A 23,485-nucleotide genomic window follows, 5' to 3' on the forward strand; every position below is an offset into this window, starting at 1 on the left:
ACGCTTGGAGGTACTGGAAGCGGAGCTTCTGGAGAACGGAGGCTTCACAGAAGACTCTCTAAAGGAGCGGAAACCTGACAATATTCCATCCACTAGCTCTTAGGAGTGGAGGTCTCAAATAACCCTGCAGTGAGGGGAGACCTGGCTACACTCACGCCTAGAAGTACTGGAGGCGGAGCTTCTGGAGAACAGAGGCTTCACAGAAGACTCTCTAAAAGGAGAGGAAACCTGACAACATTCCATCCACTAGCTCTTAGGAGTGGAGGTCTCAAATAACCCTTCAGTGAGGGGAGACCTATCTACACTCACGCTTGAAAATACTGGAAGCGGAGCTTCTGGAAAATGGAGGCTTCACAGAGGACTCTCTAAAAAGAGAGGAAACCTGAAACATTCAATCCACTAGCTCTTAGGAGTGGAGGTCTCAAATAACCCTTCAGTGAGGGGAGACCTGGCTACACTCACGCCCGGACTTATTTTCTTTTTTCCCAGGAGAGTGGAGGCTTCTGCAAGAAGACTCTCTAGATGAGAGGAAGCCTAGCGGCACTCGAACCTATAGGTAGTGCTGTCTGCAGTGGAGTTGGAAAAACCCAGGGGTGTTCAGAACCAACTCCAGAATGGGAACGGAGAAATACTGCGTAACCCATACCATACAGGATTTTAGAAAAGAACCCAACCTTCGGGGGGAGTCTTTACCACTCATGTGGATTTCAGAAAGTGCCCAAGGACTTGCGTGTGCACTTACCACTTCACGTGGGTTTTAAAGAGTGCTCAAAGCTTCACGTGAGTACTCACCACTATTGTGGATTTGAGGATGTGCCCAGAGCGTAGCGAGGGAATCACCGTATCATTATCACAGGCGACAGCAGAGCCTGGCAGCGGAGCTTCGGACCTCTGAAAGAGTGGAGGTCTCAAACATAAACCCTTGTGTGAGTGGAGACCTGACTACACTCACGCTTGTAAGTACAGAAGCGGAGCTTCTGGAGAACGGAGGCTTCATAGAAGACTCTCTAAATTGAGAGGAAACCTGACAACGCTCAGTCCTACAGCTCTTAGGAGTGGAGGTCTCAAATAACCCTTCAGTGAGGGGAGACCTGGCTACACTCACGCTTGGAGGTACTGGAAGCGGAGCTTCTGGAGAACGGAGGCTTCATAGAAGACTCTCTATAGTGAGAGGAAGCCTGATAACGCTCAATCCTATGAGAAACTCTTAAGAGTGGAGGTCTCGAACATAAACCCTTTTGTGAGGGGAGACCTGACTACACTCACGCTTGCATGTACAGAAGCGGAGCTTCTGGAGAACGGAGGCTTCATAGAAGACTCTCTATAGTGAGAGGAAGCCTGATAACGCTCAATCCTACGAGAAACTCTTAAGAGTGGAGGTCTCGAACATAAACCCTTTTGTGAGGGGAGACCTGACTACACTCACGCTTGCAAGTACAGAAGCGGAGCTTCTGGAGAACGGAGGCTTCATAGAAGACTCTCTAGATGAGAGGAAACCTGACAACGCTCAATCCGCCAGCTCTTAAGAGTGGAGGTCTCAAAATAACCCTTCAGTGAGGGGAGACCTGACTACACTCACGCTTGGAAGTACTGGAAGCGGAGCTTCTGGAGAACGGAGGCTTCATAGAAGACTCTTTAAAATGAGAGGAAACCTAACAACGTTCAATCCACTAGCTCTTAGGAGTGGAGGTCTCACAAAATAACCCTTTGGTGAGGGGAGACCTATCTACACTCACGCTTGAAAGTACTGGAAGCGGAGCTTCTGGAGAACGGAGGCTTCATAGAAGACTCTCTGTAATGAGAGGAAGCCTGACAACGCTCAATCCTATGAGAAGCTCTTAAGAGTGGAGGTCTCAGTATAATGACCCTCGGTGAGGGGAGACCTGGCTACACTCAACGCTTTTTGGGAATAACAAGACTCACAGCAGGGCTCGCATGCTGAAAGCAGGGCTCTGTAGAGTGGAGGCTTCAAAATGAATCTCTAAAGAGAGAGAAAAGCCTGACGACACTCAGTCTTGGTGAGTGGTAGTATCAGCACTCCACCAAGGATAGTTAGCGAGGCCAGGAAGGGGCCTATCAGCTGTCATGACTGTGAGAATGGGCCTAGTTGAGCTCTTTCAGAGTGACGGTCAACAACTCTCGCAGAGAGGAGACCCGACACAAGAGGCCTAATATTCCCTAGAGAGAGAAGCTCGAGAGTGGAGGTCTCAGATAATAACCCTCACTGAGGGGAGACCTGGCTACACTCAATGCTACAAGTACATAAACTCACCCGAGAGTCTACACATAGGACTCTGTAGAGTGGAGGCTTCAAAATGAATCTCTAAGGAGAGAAAAGCCTAACAACACTCAGCCTTGGCAGAGGGGCTCTTAGCACAATACCAAAAATAGTTAGCGAGACCTACCAGGGCCTACCAGCTATATACTGTGAGAATGTACTAGAAGCGGAGCTCTAAGGAGAGCGACGGCTGCAGCTAGATGGTTCTCACAAAGAGAACACATCTAACAGCTCTCAGTCTAAGCCATAGGGAAGACTATGAGAGCCAGATCATCATCATAACGCCACAGGCGAGAGGAGACCTAATCAGCAGCACTCAAGAGTGGAGGCCTCTGCAGAAAGACTCTCATATCGAGAGGAAGCCTACAACACCCTGACAACGCTCACCGTGGCAGGAAAATCTAGGAGTGGAGGTCTTAAGCCCCGCTCACACTACAGGAGTTTTAAAATCCTAACCGATTATGAAATCTGGTTGCAGCGCACACATAAAGAGAATCTTTGCAGATTATCTTTCCTGAAATCTTAAACATGCACGCACTATAAGATTTGAAAATCACGGCTTAAAACACACTACAAGATATTTCCTAAGATTATCGCCAGCAGAGGGAGCGCCTCACGTGATCTAAAGGAGACGCTGAAAAGCGTATGTAAACAAAATGGATACTGTAGCACGACAACTTGTTGTATCATTACTGATTGTTTGTAGCGAGAAAAAACAAAAGCGGAAGATTAAACGATTGTGGATGAGAAAATGGTTGGGGAGACGTGGCCAACATGGATTGACAGTTCTTCAGCGAGAATTGGAGGTAAGAATTTAACTACCAGTATTACTACAGTATTGTGTGCTATATATATTTGTTTTACCATTATAGCGCTAACGGTTGGCTAGTTCAAAAGCCATACTGTCACCTGTTGCAGTGTAGATCTTGCGTTAAAATGAAAATAAAATAGGCCATTTTGAAGAAAAGTGTCTATATTCTAATATAGATACAGGATATGTGACTGGTAATATGAGTGTGTAACTGTAAAACAGTGTTGACCAGTAATATTGAATATGAATGTAACATTAAACCCTGGTTTGCATCTCTCTCTCTCTCTCTCTCACACACACACACAATCCTCTCTATTTCAAACATCTATCTATCTGTTTATAACTTGCATATGTTTATAAATCTCTCTCTCTCTCTCTCTCTCTCTCTCTCTCTCACACACACACACACACACAATCCTCTCTATTTCAAACATCTATCTATCTGTTTAATTACTTGCATATGTTTATAAATAGGGCTAACTCAAGGGGAGGAATATTAAAAATGTGATTTTTGTTGTTTGTTTCATGTTAGTTGGAGGACAGGTCAGGCTTTAGGGAGCTGCTGCGGATGACCTCAGTTGAGTTTGAAACCCTGCTAGGGAGAGTAGAGCCACTGATCTCCCGAGAGGACACCAAGATGAGGCGGGCAATTACAGCTAGGGAGAGGCTCTCCTTGACCCTCAGATTCTTGGCAACAGGTTTGTATATATAATAAATGTACAGGTTTTTCTGTTTTGTTTTCATTTTGCAGTAATGTTAACTTTTTTCTGTTGAAGGCGAAACCTACAAATCACTGAGTTTTCAGTACAGAATTGGGGCCACTACTGTTTCTCAAATAGTGAAACACACATGTGCAGCCCTACACCAGGTCTTAAAAGATGACTATCTGAAGGTTAGAAATCCTTAGTCTTTTTATTATTAGTATCTCAACAGCAAAAATTCTGACATACAGTAAGTACAAGTATGAAGATAAGCAGTTTAGTTGATAATGAAAACGAAACATTTTATAAGTTAGTATGCTTGACTGTGGAGAATTGTTTGTACAATTTAGTTCATGCAAAAATGGGTGTGCTATGTAGTGGGGGGGGGGGGGGGTTGCATACAGTATTTAGAAATTCAGTGAAGTTATACTAGGATATTAATTGATGAGAAATATGCCATGTTGACTTTTGTAAATACATTTATTGTATTGCTTTTATATTTGCAGACACCAAAATCAGAGGAGGAATGGCAAGCAATTGCCAAGAACTTTGTGGAGAAATGGCAGTTTCCACATTGTCTGGGTGCTCTTGATGGCAAACATATTTACATCCAGCCCCCAGCCCACAGTGGGAGCATGTGGCACAATTATAAAGGCAGATTTTCAGTACTTTTGATGGCAGCTGTAGATGCCAATTATAAATTCATCTACATTAGTGTTGGCACTCAGGGCAGGGTTTCGGATGCTGGGCTTTTTGCCCATTCTGACCTGAGGAAAGCACTGGATCGAGGTCTCCTGAATGTTCCTCCTCCAGAAAAGCTTCCCGGTTCTGAGATTATGTTACCCTATATGTTTGTGGGGGATGAGGCGTATCCTCTGAGAAAAGACCTCATGAAACCTTACCCCTTCAGGCAGCTGGACCACAACCAGAGGGTCTACAACTACCGGCTCTCACGGGCACGCAGAGTAGTAGAAAATGCATTCGGCATTCTTGCAAATAGGTTTAGAGTGTTTCGATCCACAATCCTCCTTCACCCAGACAGCGTCACCAAGATCACCCTTGCATCAGCATGCCTCCACAACTTCCTCTGTGATCGCCGCTCAGAGGCCTACATGACACCAGCCCTGGCAGACTGGGAGGATGTAGACCACAGAGTCAATGAGGGAGCATGGAGGAGAGATGGTCTGGGGGCCATGCAATGTGTGCCAGCTGAAAGGTCACGGAACCCTACCCTTGCTGCTAAGCAGCAACGTGACCTTCTGAAAGAATACTTTGTGTCACCTGCTGGCCATGTGCCATGGCAAGAAAAATACATTTAGACAATGGATAAAAAGAAAGAAAGAAATGTTTGCTAGTTGTGGTTTAGTGATATGTAATGTAAATAGTTAGCAGATTACACAATATATATTTATTTTCATTTGTTGATTGATTTGTTGGTTGTGATGTAAAACACTTTACTATTTGATTCTGTTGCACTGTATTTTTTGAGATTTTACATTTTTCAAAACTATTATTATATCAAAAGTCTTTTTTTAAAATAAAGACAGCATTCATGATCATGTTTCAGTTGTTTATTCAAGTGTTTCCAGCATAACTGATTGAAGTGCCAACTGAACATTGTAAAAACATTAATTCAAACAAAACTTTCATTTTGATCAAGTTTTAATTTAGCAATTTAAAAGGACACTGCCATAGGAATACATTACAATTACATTACATTACAAGAGTTACAAACTATAAATAAATAATATATGAAAATGTGTATAGCATACCGTACTTTTATATATGCATTTATTCTTCCAATTCATCTAGCATCCTCAAAAAGTTCTGAGGTTGAATGGGACCCTGAGGAGGCATGTGCTGATGGTAGTGTTGCGGTGTCTGTGTGTATAGAGGGGTTGAGGTGGAGATTTGTGCAGGTGTGAGAGCTGAATATATGGCTGGTGGCAGATGTGATGAGGTTGAACAACTAGATTGGTCAGCCTCCTGGGCCTCAAACAAGGCATTCATTATTTTTCTTTTTACTCTGGTCTGTATGCTAATATTATTTATTAACCTGAGTTCCACAGCAACCTGGTTTCCAAAAGAACTGCATGCGTCTGGGGGGGCCAGAACTGTAGCAGACATTTGCTGTAAAAGCTTCAATTTTTGTTGCTCAACATCTGTGTCAGCTTTTCTGCGTTTAAGTGTTGTCCTGGGAGGGGGGACAAGGGAGGTCTGGTCTTCCTCTTTCTGGGTAGAGGGATGTGGTCCTGTTGTTGATGAGATAAAAGATTACATTATACTAGGTAAATCTAACATTATTAGAAAAACTTCAAAGTATGTTTTTGCATACAGCTAAAGTATTTTCTTTTAAATCAAATAATTTTAGTAAAACTAAAAACGTGAAAAAAATAGAGGTTGAAAAAGGTGAATTACATGAATTTCTCTGAATCATATCTGAATATGATTTTACCTAATGTGTCTGCAGTGTCTTCATCACTGGTGGGGTCATCCATGTTCTGTCCTTCACTGAACAAGTCTTTCAGAGATTGATCAAGCTTAAAAAATAATAATAATTTACGTCAGTGGGGTGTACAAACATTTATCCATCCATCTATCATCCAAGTACTAACAAAACAATTGGATAACAATTTCACGGTTAGTTCACCCAAAATTAACATTCTGTTAATAATTACTCACCCTCATGCCATTCAAAACCCTTAAGACCTTTGTTCGTCTTTCAAACACAAGATATTTTTGAATTTCAAAATCCAAGAGCTCTCTGACCCTCCATAGTCAACAAGGGTACTACCATGGTAAAGGCTCAGAACATTGCCCAAGAACATTGCCATCGTCAATGTGACATTAGTGGTTTAATCGTAAATTTGTGAAGCTACAAGAATACTTTGTGCTCAAAGAAAACAAAAACAACGACTTTGTTATTCTCCAAAATGGTGCTAAGCTAACGCAAAAGAGAAGAATTCTTCAGCAACATGTTGTTATTTTTGATTTCTTTGTGAACAAAAAGTATTCTCGTAGCTTCATAAAATTACAATTGAACCACTAATGCCACATGGACGATGGCGATGTTCTTGGTACATTTCTGGGCCTTGACTGTGGTAGTACCCTTGCTGTCTATGGAGGATTAGAGAGCTCCTGGATTTCACTAAAAATATAGTGTTTTTTTTACACATTTAATCTGTGTTCCGAACATGAAAGAAGATCTTACCGGTTTGGAACAACATGAGGGCAAGTAATTAGTGACAGAATTTTCATTTTTGGGTGAGCTAACCCTTTAAAGACACAATATAACATGTCATGTCTGTCCATAATATTGCATGCTTACACTGGTCTCAGAGGGGCGTTGTGCAATGTGTTTCTTCAGAAACTCCAAGTTATTTAAAAGCCAGCTCTGTTTCTGAGTAAGGCTTTTATCCTCACTGCCACTAGGCTTTGGTTTAAGAAGTTTTGTGAATTGAGTTCTTAATGTTGTGGCTCTAATCTTCACCTCTTCCACTGAAAATATACAATACACAACATACATTGACACTCAGAGTCTCCTCTCTACATTAATCTGAACTATAAGTATTAAAATATAAATGGGCTATAATAATCTTTTAATGTCCATTTAAGTAACAATTTTTTCTCATAAAACCAGTTAAACAGTTATAAAGCTAAAAAAGAAGTAGTGTTTTTTTCCTTATGTTCTTTTGAGAGAGAGGACTGTATGTGTGTGAGAGAAAGATTTAGGGGATTATGTTTGTGTGAGAGAGTGAAGTTTGTGTGTGTGTGTGTGTGTGTGTGTGTGTGAATGAAGGAGAGAGAGAGAGAGAGAGAGAGAGAGAGAGAGAGAGGGGGGGGGATTGTGTTTGTGTGTGTGTAAGAGTGTTTGTGGACGTTTTATATTAATAAATTGCTACCATACCTTTTGACAGGCATGTATGTAACTGATGGTCACTGACGTTTCAACAGTTTGTTTACGTTTACTAGCCTAGCGCGCTAGCAGCTTTCTATACTCACCTGGTACGTTTAAACCCGAAGCGATCTCTCCCCAGCTCTTCTCCTTATCGGTTCGGTTGTGGTACAATTTTGAAGAAATGTTATATAGGCAGTCATGTTGTTGCCACATCTCAACAAGCCGCTCCTCCATCTCCAATGTCCAACGAACTCGTTTCGCGGCCGCCATTTCAAAATATTCGTCACTTCCGTCTCCTCGTAGACTTGTTTCTTATTGGCTATTCTGAAAGTACTGACGTAATCACAGACGTGATCATCCAGATTTAAAATCCTGAATATCAAACATGTTTGATATGATCGCGGCATCCCCGATTCGTGTGCGAACAGATCGGGGGGTACAAGATTCTATCTGTAAACACCTCACATTAGAAGATAATCCGTGCCGAAAATCGGGGCCGATCGAGGTGCTTGACAAGATTTTTGCTCCGATTCTCGGGAGGGGAAAATCGGGGCAAAATCGGGCTAAAACTCCTGTAGTGTGAGCGGGGCTTAATGAGTGACTTCAGACACTGACGAACAGCAGCTGTTGATGAGCAGAATCACTGATTGACAGAGAAACAAGACAAACACAAGAACTATAGAACTGACTTCAGCCACAGCCTTAGATGAAATCAACTGAAAATTGAAACAACTCAACACACAGCTTTACCAACTTCACGCATTTCTAACCGGACAGATTTGATTTCTGTCAGATGTCTATAGAAGATCTTATTGAGAATGAACAGATGTTTAGATGACGATGTTTTGTTTTGTTTGACGATACCATTGTGGAGATCAGTGTTTGCTTTAATTGAATTGGGCTCCGGACTCTTGACATTAAACATAGTTTTTTTTTTTTTTTTTTTTTTTTTTGTTGTTGTTGTTGTTGTTGTTGTTGTTGTTATTGCAACTGGGTTTTTAATGATGCATTGGTTACAGTCATACTGGTCAGTTGATGTTGGCTATTTTTAGTTGAGCATGAACACGATCTATAGTTGTTGTTGTTTTTCCACCAAGTGTGTTACAGCACACAGCAAAATCCCCAGTGTTAATTTAACACTTTGAGTATGGACACATATAGACACTGAAGCAGTGTTGAAGTTAACGAGATAATTAGGTGATTAACAAAGTGATGATTGATCATTATTGAAGACACCTGATGTTAATAAGCAGAATCACCAAAGGAGAAAACCAAAAGTTTTATGCAACCATTATAGCGGTCAATGTTTGCATTAGTTAGGATCTTGACCCTTAAATATTCAATATTAGGGCTTGTTTGGCTGCTGTATTTGAGTTAAAACAGCCAGACATAAGCTCATGTCATCAGGTGATGATTATGTTTTAACATATTCATTGTTTGACGTGACACCTAGTGTCTAATATCTTAGTTTTTTTTATTTGTGTTTATTACAGTAGCCTTGACAATCCACAGATGATCCAGTATTTCCTATACATTTTGGAAATATTTTTTTACAACCTGTTTAAAAAAACAAGTATTTCACTTAGGCACACATAGACATCGAGAATCAGCCCATGAATCTCAGCAATGGTGACAAACGGCATATTCAGATAAACAGATCAACTCTGAACTCTTAGAATTTATTCATGCCGCAATGCATGATGGGAGTCATGAGTTCTGATTGGCTACAACATGGGTTTTGATGGTCACCGTTGTTGTGGTTCTCACGCTGATTCTTCATGTCTGTGTGTCTAAATTAAAATAAACTCTTTTTTTCATCATTTGTCTGATTATGCCAAAACTGATTGCTCTTTTGTTCACAGTTTCTCAAATACTCAAGTCACTATATAATGACTACGTCAAGCACAGTCAATGCCACCTGATGACTTTTGCTCTTTGCTTGTCTGGCTGTTATAACTCAGCAATTGCAGTCAAACAAGACCTAATATTGAAAATGTAAGGGTCAAGAGCCCAACTAATGCAAACACTGACCACTATAATGGTTGCTTAGAAATGTTGGTTTTCTCCTTTGGTGATTCTCTTATTAACATCAGGTGTCTTCAATAATGATCAATCATCACTTTGTTAATCACCTAATTATCTCATTAACTTCAGCACTGCTTCAGTGTCTATATTTGTCCACACTCAGAGTGTTAATTTAACACTAGGGATTCTGCTGTGCAGGAAATTTTTTGGTAATATGGCAATAAAAAAACAATGATTCAATATATATTATTTATAACTACTGTACCATTTATACTCAAATGGAGACATGAAGAATCAGCACATGAATCTCAACAATGGTGACAATTCGTAAGCTTCATGCTGCAATGCATGCTGGGTATCAGCACAAAACCTCACCATTGTTGAGATTCATACATGATTCTTGATGTGTGTATCTAAAGTTTTTTTTATTTTTTAAATGAGTGGTGTTTTCATAACTGAATGCTCTTTTTTTTAAATCTAGCATCAATATTCAATGAAAGAAAAAACACTGGATAAAATCAGTGTCACTACCAAACTATAAACAAGTCTAGATTTTTTCTTGTCTTTTTTTTTTTTCTTCACCATGACAATTTTGTTGCAAACACATAATTACAACAATTTAAAAAGTAGATTTAAAAGGTCAAGGTTCAAGATCCCAACTAAAGTAAACACTGATCTCCACCGTGGTAGTGAAAAAAAAAAAACATCTAAACCTCTGCAACTCTCTTCTGTAGACGTCTAACAGAAATAAATTCAGTGTGGTAATAAGTGAAGCTGGTAATGCTGTTTTAGGAGTTTAATCAGATCTTGAGAGATTTAATGTCTTCTTTTAGTTCAGTTGATTTCATCTAAGGCTGTGGCTGAAGTCAGTTGTTTTTGTGTTTTTCTTCAGCGATTTTGTTTGTTAACAGCTGGTGTTCATCACTAATGCTCAATCAGAACGTGATCAATCATATAATTATCTCATTAACTCAAACACTCTGTAGTGTTGACACATTATAAGTGTTCATTTAAAACTGAGGATTTTGCTGTGGGTTTTAAAGGGTTAAAGATGCACGATGGGAAAAAAACAGCATGAAATGTAATTTAACAGTAATAAATTTACGGCAACACACTGTAGAAAAACAGTAACATGCTGGCAACCAGAGCTGCCAGTAGATTACTGTTAATTCAAGAAAAAAACAGTAATATACTGTAAAACACAACAGTCAGATTTACCAAACAAATCAAGTTATTTTCTCTAAAATATTATTGAATGTTCATAGAAAAACAATTATGCAAAGTCATTAACTGGTAAGGAGAGTAAATATTTAATTGTGCCTAACTGGTGTGTTTTTGTACAAGAGAGATCTGTTAGTTTAATTTAGTTTTGTGGGTGACCATTGTGCTGGAGAGTAGAGCTTGTGCTTCAGGCAATGATGAACCGCAAGCACTGAGGTTTTGCTGCTTTATTTAAAGACAGTAATTGTGGAATTGCTGATATAGTGACAATCTCTTTACTAAGCACTTTATTACACAAATTTGTGCTTTCGTTAGTTAATGACAATTTATAAAGATTTGAGTAAAAGTCCATTGCTTCTTTATTACACTTTAAGTGTTTGTGGGTTTATATGAAGAAATATTTCTTCTTAGTGGACTCAAATTAAATAAATTCACTGTACTTACACCATATAAACAATAGTGTTGTTTTTTTTTAACTCAAATGGTTTGAAGCAATTGGTTTCCAAAATAAAATGAGTTACCACATGGTATAATAACGGTAACATACTGTAAAAATGAAGAGCTGTAAATTAACGGTAGAGAGGTATAAAATAACAGTATAATGCTGGCAACCACAGCTGCCAGTAGATTACTGTTATTTTACAGTGCGATTTTTTTAGAGTGTAGAATGATCAGTGGTGTCATATTTTTGTTTGTGTGAGCAAAAATCCTTTTTGCCAACATTAGGTGAAATCTTGTTCAATATGTATAATTTCATGAGATTTTAAAATACTAAAAGTCATAGACAACTTTTAATAAAGCTCCACTACACATTCATGGATGGCCATTTAATGGAAAATTGATGTTTGGAAATGTAAACTGATATTTCCTGCTTACACACTACAGCAAAAGGTAGAAATAACTGACTTAAAACCTTTTTTTATCTGGTGAAAATATTAGTGTTCTAATAATTTTGGCCACTATTTATGGGTCACTGATGTGACGCCTACATTTTCTGTCCAATTTCATTTTTTCTGTTTCAAATTGGTTTAATTGTGTAAAAATATACCATATATATGAAGTAGCTCTCCCATCTACTCACTTTAACATAAAAAAAAAAAAAAAGTTATTTGTAATTTTTCTGTTATTCAAGGTGTCAAAATATCATGTGATGCCACCATCCGTCTATAACTTTTGTTTTGGAAATGTCTTTGAAATGACCATAAATTTATTCAGATTAATTTTCTGCACTATTTGGCATGATTTCCGAAGTGTTTTGTAATCTTGGATAAAATTACAAAGTATTTGTATTTATATTTCCATCATAATATACAAACAAACTTTGTTTGGTGATGTCCATCTTATTGGATATCATGTGGTACGTCCATCAGGAAATATTTTTTTTTCTTTAATGTTGAAATCCATTCAATACGGAGCCCCTTACGTCACCTGTAGAAGAAAAATAATTAATCCGTGGGGACGGTTTTGCAATTCGTTCCCTCAGTTTATAAACTGTTCTCACGAATTCTTAAACTGTTCCCTCAGTTTAACAATTCGTGCCCACGGATTAACAAACCGTGCCCACGAATTTCCAATCCGTGCGCTCAGATTTTGTAAACCGTACCCTCGGATTTTGAATCCGTACCCACAAATTCATAATCCGTACGCACGCTTTCGCAATCCGTTCCCACAGTTTGTAAACTGCTCTCACGGATTTGTGGCTCCGCCCCCAAATTCAACCAGGACACCTGTTTATATGCTGGATGCATTGTTTTGCATTTATTAAACTTTATTTCTCAGTAGGCTATATGAGACTATGCAACACTGACAAAACAGAGTTTTTAGCTTTATTTTATATTAATCACCAATAGATTAGCTGCCAAAACATCATGTGTTTTAACCTATTGGTTATTAATGTAAAATAAATGATAAAAGAAGCCTGTTTTGTAAGTGCGGTCATGGTACCAAAATAAAATAATAAGTGAAGAGCGCTGTTCAAACGGCTTTGTTTTATTTAATATTTTTCAAAATATAAAATTACCTGAATTAAAAAAAACGAGTTTTGGAGAGGAGAAGGTAAAAAGCAATACAAAACAAATAATGTACAGGTTATGTTGCCATTCCTTTGCTCTCAAACTAAATGCAATGTAATAATAGGCCTTATTTAATAATAACATTAATAGTGCAGCATGCATCTAACTCTGGGTGAAAAGCTTATCATAATCACAAATCCGTGAGAGCAGTTTACAAACTGTGGGAACGGATTGCGAAAGCGTGCGCACGGATTATGATTTTGTGGGTACGGATTCAAAATCCGAGGGTACGGTTTACAAAATCTGAGCGCACGGATTGGAAATTCGTGGGTGGGGTTGGTTAATCCGTGGGCACAAATTGTTAAACCGAGGGAACAATTTAAGAATTTGTGAGTACGGTTTATAAACTGAGGGAACGAATTGCAAAACCGTCCCCACGGATTAATTATTTTTCTTCTACAGGTGACGTAAGGGGCTCCGTAATTCAAAGACAGGACATTGCATCATATCCCAATTTGCCAAAGAACCATGTAAGTATCAAGCAGATTTATAACACTTTTAAATTTGGAAAAATAAATCATTTTAACGGCTGGTATGTAATTACCACATTTGGTTATCACGTTGATGGTTTATAGACAAAAATACTTTATTTTAGTATAATTTGGAATAGATTTTTATGCATTTTGAGTAATTTCGGACGTATTTTGTTCAATCTGTGCAATGATAAAATCAATGATATAAGGTCTTTTGTCTTTTGGAGCAACCAACTCATCATGTGATGCGACCAAAAATAGCGATAACTGTATGAAATTAAAAATAAAATATCTAATTTCTGTGGTTGAAACATGGCTAACTGCTACAGCATCCTAAAGTGAATGGTATTTTTAAAACATTTTAAAACATTTGTATCAGTTTTATACAATTTACAGGACAAAATAAGACTGATAACTACATTTAAGATGGCAAATCTGAAGTTGTAGAACAAAAAACTAAGATCATTATTTACAAAAACTCAAAAGAAAAAAAAAATAAGATTTTAATTATTGAGAACATCTAAATAAAATGTTAAGCATGTTAAGGAAAAGAGTTAATTTTATTATAAATCATAGTCACACCACATGACATGTTTTTAAGGCTATGGCAAATAAATTTAGATTAAAAAAAACACTAATATCACTTAATAATTTAGTTTTATATGAATTTATGTGTATACAACATCTTTAATGCTTGAACAATTACAAGATACAGATACAGAAAACTGACCTGTTGAAAATCCTTATACGTCAATGACCCATATATAACATATATACAAATGCTAAAACATATACAAATGATAAAAAAAAAAAAAATATTTTAAAATAACTAAAGATGCAAATGTTTAGATTTATAATACAGTGGGTAATGCAAGATGAGGTCACATGACCAGGAAGTACGGGGTGGGCCATTTATATGGATACACCTTAATAAAACGGGATTGGTGGGTGATGTTAACGTCCTGTTTGTGGCACATTATAAGTGGTCAGAAACTTGTAAATAACTCAAGAAAGAATAAAGTTACGTTAAAACCAAGCACACCATTGTTTTTCTTGTGAAATTCCCAATAAGTTTGATGTGTGATGTATCCATATAAATGGCCCACCCTGTATAATAGAGTTGTTTGACGGAAAAATTCATTAAAAATACAGCAATTGTTCTTTTGAGAATCCGACTCGTGTATGATGGACAGGAAATGCGTCTAAACAAAGTAGAGCAGTTGTGATGTCATCAAGTCACATGACCAGGAAGTATAATAGAGTTGAATGACGGAAAAATTCATTAAAAATACAGCAATTGTTCTTTTGAGAATCCGACTCGTGTATGATGGACAGGAAATGCGTCTAAACAAAGTAGACCAGTTGTGATGTCATCAAGTCACATGACCAGGAAGTATAATAGAGTTGAATGACGGAAAAATTCATTAAAAATACAGTAATTGTTCTTTTGAGAATCCGACTCGTGTATGATGGACAGGAAATGAGTGAAAACAAAGTAGACCAGTTGTGATGTCATCAAGTCACATGACCAGGAAGTATAATAGAGTTGTTTGACGGAAAAATTCATTAAAAATACAGCAATTGTTCTTTTGAGAATCCGACTCGTGTATGATGGACAGGAAATGCGTCTAAACAAAGTAGACCAGTTGTGATGTCATCAAGTCACATGACCAGGAGGTATAATAGAGTTGTTTGACGGAAAAATTCATTAAAAATACAGCAATTGTTCTTTTGAGAATCCGACTCGTGTATGATGGACAGGAAATGCGTCTAAACAAAGTAGACCAGTTGTGATGTCATCAAGTCACATGACCAGGAAGTATAATAGAGTTGAATGATCGAAAAATTCATTAAAAATACAGCAATTGTTCTTTTGAGAATCCGACTCGTGTATGATGGACAGGAAATGAGTGAAAACAAAGTAGACCAGTTGTGATGTCATCAAGTCACATGACCAGGAAGTATAATAGAGTTGTTTGACGGAAAAATTCATAAAAAATACAGCAATTGTTCTTTTGAGAATCCGACTCGTGTATGATGGACAGGAAATGAGTGAAAACAAAGTAGACCAGTTGTGATGTCATCAAGTCACATGACCAGGAAGTATAATAGAGTTGTTTGACGGAAAAATTCATTAAAAATACAGCAATTGTTCTTTTGAGAATCCGACTCGTGTATGATGGACAGGAAATGAGTGAAAACAAAGTAGACCAGTTGTGATGTCATCAAGTCACATGACCAGGAAGTATAATAGAGTTGTTTGACGGAAAAATTCATTAAAAATACAGCAATTGTTCTTTTGAGAATCCGACTCGTGTATGATGGACAGGAAATGAGTGAAAACAAAGTAGACCAGTTGTGATGTCATCAAGTCACATGACCAGGAAGTATAATAGAGTTGTTTGACGGAAAAATTCATTAAAAATACAGCAATTGTTCTTTTGAGAATCCGACTCGTGTATGATGGACAGGAAATGCGTCTAAACAAAGTAGACCAGTTGTGATGTCATCAAGTCACATGACCAGGAAGTATAATAGAGTTGAATGATCGAAAAATTCATTAAAAATACAGCAATTGTTCTTTTGAGAATCCGACTCGTGTATGATGGACAGGAAATGAGTGAAAACAAAGTAGACCAGTTGTGATGTCATCAAGTCACATGACCAGGAAGTATAATAGAGTTGTTTGACGGAAAAATTCATAAAAAATACAGCAATTGTTCTTTTGAGAATCCGACTCGTGTATGATGGACAGGAAATGAGTGAAAACAAAGTAGACCAGTTGTGATGTCATCAAGTCACATGACCAGGAAGTATAATAGAGTTGTTTGACGGAAAAATTCATTAAAAATACAGCAATTGTTCTTTTGAGAATCCGACTCGTGTATGATGGACAGGAAATGAGTGAAAACAAAGTAGACCAGTTGTGATGTCATCAAGTCACATGACCAGGAAGTATAATAGAGTTGTTTGACGGAAAAATTCATTAAAAATACAGCAATTGTTCTTTTGAGAATCCGACTCGTGTATGATGGACAGGAAATGAGTGAAAACAAAGTAGACCAGTTGTGATGTCATCAAGTCACATGACCAGGAAGTATAATAGAGTTGTTTGACGGAAAAATTCATTAAAAATACAGCAATTGTTCTATTGAGAATCCGACTCGTGTATGATGGACAGGAAATGCGTCTAAACAAAGTAGACCAGTTGTGATGTCATCAAGTCACATGACCAGGAAGTATAATAGAGTTGAATGACGGAAAAATTCATTAAAAATACAGCAATTGTTCTTTTGAGAATCCGACTCGTGTATGATGGACAGGAAATGAGTGAAAACAAAGTAGACCAGTTGTGATGTCATCAAGTCACATGACCAGGAAGTATAATAGAGTTGTTTGACGGAAAAATTCATTAAAAATATAGCAATTGTTCTTTTGAGAATCCGACTCGTGTATGATGGACAGGAAATGCGTCTAAACAAAGTAGACCAGTTGTGATGTCATCAAGTCACATGACCAGGAAGTATAATAGAGTTGTTTGACGGAAAAATTCATTAAAAATACAGCAATTGTTCTTTTGAGAATCCGACTCGTGTATGATGGACAGGAAATGCGTCTAAACAAAGTAGAGCAGTTGTGATGTCATCAAGTCACATGACCAGGAAGTATAATAGAGTTGAATGACGGAAAAATTCATTAAAAATACAGCAATTGTTCTTTTGAGAATCCGACTCGTGTATGATGGACAGGAAATGCGTCTAAACAAAGTAGACCAGTTGTGATGTCATCAAGTCACATGACCAGGAAGTATAATAGAGTTGTTTGACGGAAAAATTCATTAAAAATACAGCAATTGTTCTTTTGAGAATCCGACTCGTGTGTGATGGACAGGAAATGCGTCTAAACAAAGTAGACCAGTTGTGATGTCATCAAGTCACATGACCAGGAAGTATAATAGAGTTGAATGATCGAAAAATTCATTAAAAATACAGCAATTGTTCTTTTGAGAATCCGACTCGTGTATGATGGACAGGAAATGAGTGAAAACAAAGTAGACCAGTTGTGATGTCATCAAGTCACATGACCAGGAAGTATAATAGAGTTGTTTGACGGAAAAATTCATAAAAAATACAGCAATTGTTCTTTTGAGAATCCGACTCGTGTATGATGGACAGGAAATGAGTGAAAACAAAGTAGACCAGTTGTGATGTCATCAAGTCACATGACCAGGAAGTATAATAGAGTTGTTTGACGGAAAAATTCATTAAAAATACAGCAATTGTTCTTTTGAGAATCCGACTCGTGTATGATGGACAGGAAATGAGTGAAAACAAAGTAGACCAGTTGTGATGTCATCAAGTCACATGACCAGGAAGTATAATAGAGTTGTTTGACGGAAAAATTCATTAAAAATACAGCAATTGTTCTTTTGAGAATCCGACTCGTGTATGATGGACAGGAAATGAGTGAAAACAAAGTAGACCAGTTGTGATGTCATCAAGTCACATGACCAGGAAGTATAATAGAGTTGTTTGACGGAAAAATTCATAAAAAATACAGCAATTGTTCTTTTGAGAATCCGACTCGTGTATGATGGACAGGAAATGAGTGAAAACAAAGTAGACCAGTTGTGATGTCATCAAGTCACATGACCAGGAAGTATAATAGAGTTGTTTGACGGAAAAATTCATTAAAAATACAGCAATTGTTCTTTTGAGAATCCGACTCGTGTATGATGGACAGGAAATGCGTCTAAACAAAGTAGAGCAGTTGTGATGTCATCAAGTCACATGACCAGGAAGTATAATAGAGTTGAATGACGGAAAAATTCATAAAAAATACAGCAATTGTTCTTTTGAGAATCCGACTCATGTATGATGGACAGGAAATGAGTGAAAACAAAGTAGACCAGTTGTGATGTCATCAAGTCACATGACCAGGAAGTATAATAGAGTTGTTTGACGGAAAAATTCATAAAAAATACAGCAATTGTTCTTTTGAGAATCCGACTCGTGTATGATGGACAGGAAATGAGTGAAAACAAAATAGACCAGTTGTGATGTCATCAAGTCACATGACCAGGAAGTATAATAGAGTTGTTTGACGGAAAAATTCATTAAAGGTTGTATCAGCGATTTCTAGCCTAAAACATAAAGTGTCGATTTCAGCTTACCTTTCATCACGATCCGCTCGCTGCCTGCCCCATAAATTGTCTGTGAAAAAACCGCGTCTCTCTGGTCAGCCTAGGGTCCGAGATATGCCAAAAAAAACAATCGGCGTTATCAACACACCACAAATAACCAAACAGTGTTCCAACCAATCAGCGTCAGGGGTTTGGTGTTGTGGACTTTCCTACTGGTGCAGGGATGTGAGGGAGGCGGAGCGAAAGTCCACAACACCAAATCCCTGACGCTGATTGGTTGGAACACTGTTTGTTTTTGTGTGGAAAGGTTGGTAGTGCCGATTGTTTTTTTTGGCATATCTCGGACCCTAGGCTGACCAGAGAGACGCGGTTTTTTCACAGACAATTTATGGGACAGGCAGCGAGCGGATCCTGAAGAAAGGTAAGCTGAAATTGACACTTATGTTTTAGGCTAGAAATCGCTGATACAACCTTTAAAAATACAGCAATTGTTCTTTTGAGAATCCGACTCGTGTATGATGGACAGGAAATGAGTGAAAACAAAGTAGACCAGTTGTGATGTCATCAAGTCACATGACCAGGAAGTATAATAGAGTTGAATGACGGAAAAATTCATTAAAAATACAGAAATTGTTCTTTTGAGAATCCGACTCGTGTATGATGGACAGGAAATGCGTCTAAACAAAGTAGAGCAGTTGTGATGTCATCAAGTCACATGACCAGGAAGTATAATAGAGTTGAATGACGGAAAAATTCATTAAAAATACAGCAATTGTTCTTTTGAGAATCCGACTCGTGTATGATGGACAGGAAATGCATCTAAACAAAGTAGAGCAGTTGTGATGTCATCAAGTCACATGACCAGGAAGTATAATAGAGTTGAATGACGGAAAAATTCATTAAAAATACAGCAATTGTTCTTTTGAGAATCCGACTCGTGTATGATGGACAGGAAATGCGTCTAAACAAAGTAGACCAGTTGTGATATCATCAAGTCACATGACCAGGAAGTATAATAGAGTTGAATGACGGAAAAATTCATTAAAAATAAAGCAATTGGTCTTTTGAGAATCTGACTCGTGTATGATGGACAGGAAATGCGTCTAAACAAAGTAGACCAGTTGTGATGTCATCAAGTCACATGACCAGGAAGTATAATAGAGTTGTTTGATGGAAAAATTCATTAAAAATACAGCAATTGTTCTTTTGAGAATCCGACTCGTGTATGATGGACAGGAAATGAGTGAAAACAAAGTAGACCAGTTGTGATGTCATCAAGTCACATGACCAGGAAGTATAATAGAGTTGTTTGACGGAAAAATTCATTAAAAATACAGCAATTGTTCTTTTGAGAATCCGACTCGTGTATGATGGACAGGAAATGAGTGAAAACAAAGTAGACCATTTGTGATGTCATCAAGTCACATGACCAGGAAGTATAATAGAGTTGTTTGACGGAAAAATTCATTAAAAATACAGCAATTGTTCTTTTGAGAATCCGACTCGTGTATGATGGACAGGAAATGAGTGAAAACAAAGTAGACCAGTTGTGATGTCATCAAGTCACATGACCAGGAAGTATAATAGAGTTGTTTGACGGAAAAATTCATTAAAAATACAGCAATTGTTCTTTTGAGAATCCGACTCGTGTATGATGGACAGGAAATGCGTCTAAACAAAGTAGAGCAGTTGTGATGTCATCAAGTCACATGACCAGGAAGTATAATAGAGTTGAATGACGGAAAAATTCATTAAAAATACAGCAATTGTTCTTTTGAGAATCCGATTCGTGTATGATGGACAGGAAATGCGTCTAAACAAAGTAGAGCAGTTGTGATGTCATCAAGTCACATGACCAGGAAGTATAATAGAGTTGAATGACGGAAAAATTCATTAAAAATACAGCAATTGTTCTTTTGAGAATCCGATTCGTGTATGATGGACAGGAAATGCGTCTAAACAAAGTAGAGCAGTTGTGATGTCATCAAGTCACATGACCAGGAAGTATAATAGAGTTGAATGATGGAAAAATTCATTAAAAATAAAGCAATTGGTCTTTTGAGAATCCGACTCGTGTATGATGTCATCACGTCACATGACTTAACAAAAAAATGGTTTGCTACAATTACAATTAGCTTCAGGGCACATAATCAGCAAATGTACATATGATGTTACACAAAAAAGCAGAAGTGGTGTTGTGGTAGAGTGTTTGCCAGTGAATAGAACACATCACAATAACCTGAGTTCGGTTCCAGCTAATGTCAGGTCAAAGTACAATTTACAACGTCATCAGGTCATAATATGAGGACCTTTTATACATTTTTCTGTTAGATAAATTGAGTCGTGCATGAAAAGAAATGTGAAGACATTACAACAGTTGTGAAATAATGAGGTTTTATTACCAGCAGCTTTATTACGTTTTTAACACAAACAAACAGTTTGTGTTACAATTACAATTAACTTCAGGGCATATGTTCTGAAACATTTTAGTACATATGATACTAAAAAGTTAAACAAAAAAGCTCAGGTGGTGTTGCGGTGGAGCATTTCCCCAAGAACTATAGACATTACAGTAACCTCGGTTCGATTCCAGCTTCTGTCTGGTCAATGTAGATAATTTTTTTTTTCTATCTCTTTAGAAGAGACATTTGCCTATTTACAATGTCCCATAAAATAAATATTAAAAAAATGTTCACAAAGCTATATAAGGTGTGACACATGTGAATTTTTTGCTGATGGTTGTGTACCGTGGTGAAGAAGCATGAAGAAGTATCAAGTAAAGAAGTATGAAGTATGAAGACATTTAAAAAAATCGTTGTGTAAGCTAATGTGTTTTTGTACCAAAACATTTTTTGTTAAAATGTTTAATAGTACATTTGTATAATGCTACGTATGTTTTATAGCCGTGTGTGTGTGTTTTTTTTTTTTGTTCACACTTTAGAGACGCTCCCTAAATTTCCAAGCCGAATGTCAAACGAATGTCCAACATAAAACCAACTTTACCGCACTTAACATGTAACAAGCAAATTACCCCATTTACAGGCCTGTTAATCGACAGGAAAGCAGGACATTATTAATCCCACACACACTGAATGGGATTTCGGCAGCCTCGGTCTAATTAAAAGTTTATATAACATCAGTGGTTTGTATTTAAGTTTACAATACGGCTAAGCTAGCATGAGCATTGTCAGATGCGAACGACAAGCAGTCAACGTTACTATGGTAGAAGTTAAAATAATTTAAAAAAATGAATACTGTATAGTGTATCGTGGGTAGATTTCAAACTAGACTAAAAATAAGGTATAACATTTTAATTTAGGATTTTAAAAGTTAACTTAACGTTACCACAGACCGCATCCAGAACTAAGCGTTAACATTAACCAAACAGGGCATTTATTTATTAAATTAATATAGAAAACCTCCAAAAACACAAAACACTACTTATCTTACGTGTCATCTAACGTTATATCAGCAAAAAAAATATGAATAAGAGTAGATTTTAAGCGCTTACCTTTTCCTTCTCGTCCGTCTTCTGGAAGTTGACCGTTAATGACGGGCACGCGCACGGCGCACTTACGCAGCACTCAGAAAGTGACGTGCGCTGGTTTTAACATTTGTCCCGTTCCCCCTTTCAATAAACCATTCACAACCATAAATTATCACCATTTGCTAAGCAAACTATTTGGTTTTTGTTTTGCCATTAATTTGATGACAAACATTTCTATATTTTAATGACGGGTTATACTTATATAATAATTCATTCCATCATGCAAAATGACGAATTCAGTATATTCCCCATATTATAGGCTATTAAACGGTTTACACCTTTAAAAATAAGCTTAATACATGTAGTGCAATAATATGAAAAGTTAGTTGGAGACCTGCTGACCACGTCGCTATAACGTTTCCCACGAGACCAACCAGCGACGTCTTTTAAGGACGTGCCTACGACGTTTCTGGGACGTTAGCCAAAATTCAAAAATATGGAACCTTACCACAACGTCCTCACGACGTTGTCATAAAGTTATGTCGCGCTGACCAAATGACGACCAACTGGCGACGTCCTCACAACGTACTGTGTTTGCTGGGATGAAACTACTTTGGGCACTTAAATTAATTACTGTAGTATGCCAATGTGAATGTGAATGTAAGCACAATTGCTTTTGCATATCTCATAAGGATTTTATAGAGGTTGACGATGGACTATAAATGCACGTGTAAAAGACGTCACCTGCTGGACGTCCTTTCACAACCAAATCACAACCGGGTATATTTTGAACTACACTCAGCTAAAAGTCAAAGTAAAAACTTAACATGCAACCACATATAATTGTAGACATGTACAAATGCATCTGAATGCATTTTTAAGAAATATTTTGTGTTAAACATTTTTGCATATTTTTTCGTCCTACCGCGACTATTTTTGGCCAGGACAGGACGTCGCCATCGGACCAATGTTTTCTGGGTAGGAATATAAGGCCAACGCACCAATAAAAATTTGTCTTTCTTAACAAAATAAATTAATATACATTCTAAATTAAGATATTAGGTGTCAATAACGAAATTAATACAAAGGCTCCGCCGTATTTGCTTTGCCACTTCTCTCCACATACCGGTCTCAATGCGACGGTGAACATCAGTTGAAATAATAAAATAATAATGCCAACATTAGCCTATATAGCCTACTCTGTTTACTTCACGCATGTAAGACTCAATTGATATTTAGTTATACATTAAAAAACCCTTTACTCACTAATATTAGGATATGTTTGTGTGGAGGAAAATTATTGAATCCACTGAATATGGCTTCAGCGCGGTCCTCCGCTCACTGATGGTGCGTCCAGCAGCACTAAACACCCTTTC

The 23,485-nt window shown here is 37.6% G+C and overlaps 1 protein-coding gene across 5 annotated transcripts in view; it reads left to right on the forward strand.

The window, feature by feature from the left end:
* The window catches only part of LOC141337759 (NACHT, LRR and PYD domains-containing protein 3-like), an 887,345-nt gene that overhangs the window by 148,101 nt on the left and 715,759 nt on the right, over nt 1-23,485 (forward strand). The gene's annotated exons all lie outside the window — the stretch shown is intronic.

This window comes from Garra rufa, chromosome 1, assembly GCF_049309525.1.
Source record: "Garra rufa chromosome 1, GarRuf1.0, whole genome shotgun sequence".
Taxonomy (NCBI): Eukaryota; Metazoa; Chordata; class Actinopteri; order Cypriniformes; family Cyprinidae; genus Garra; species Garra rufa.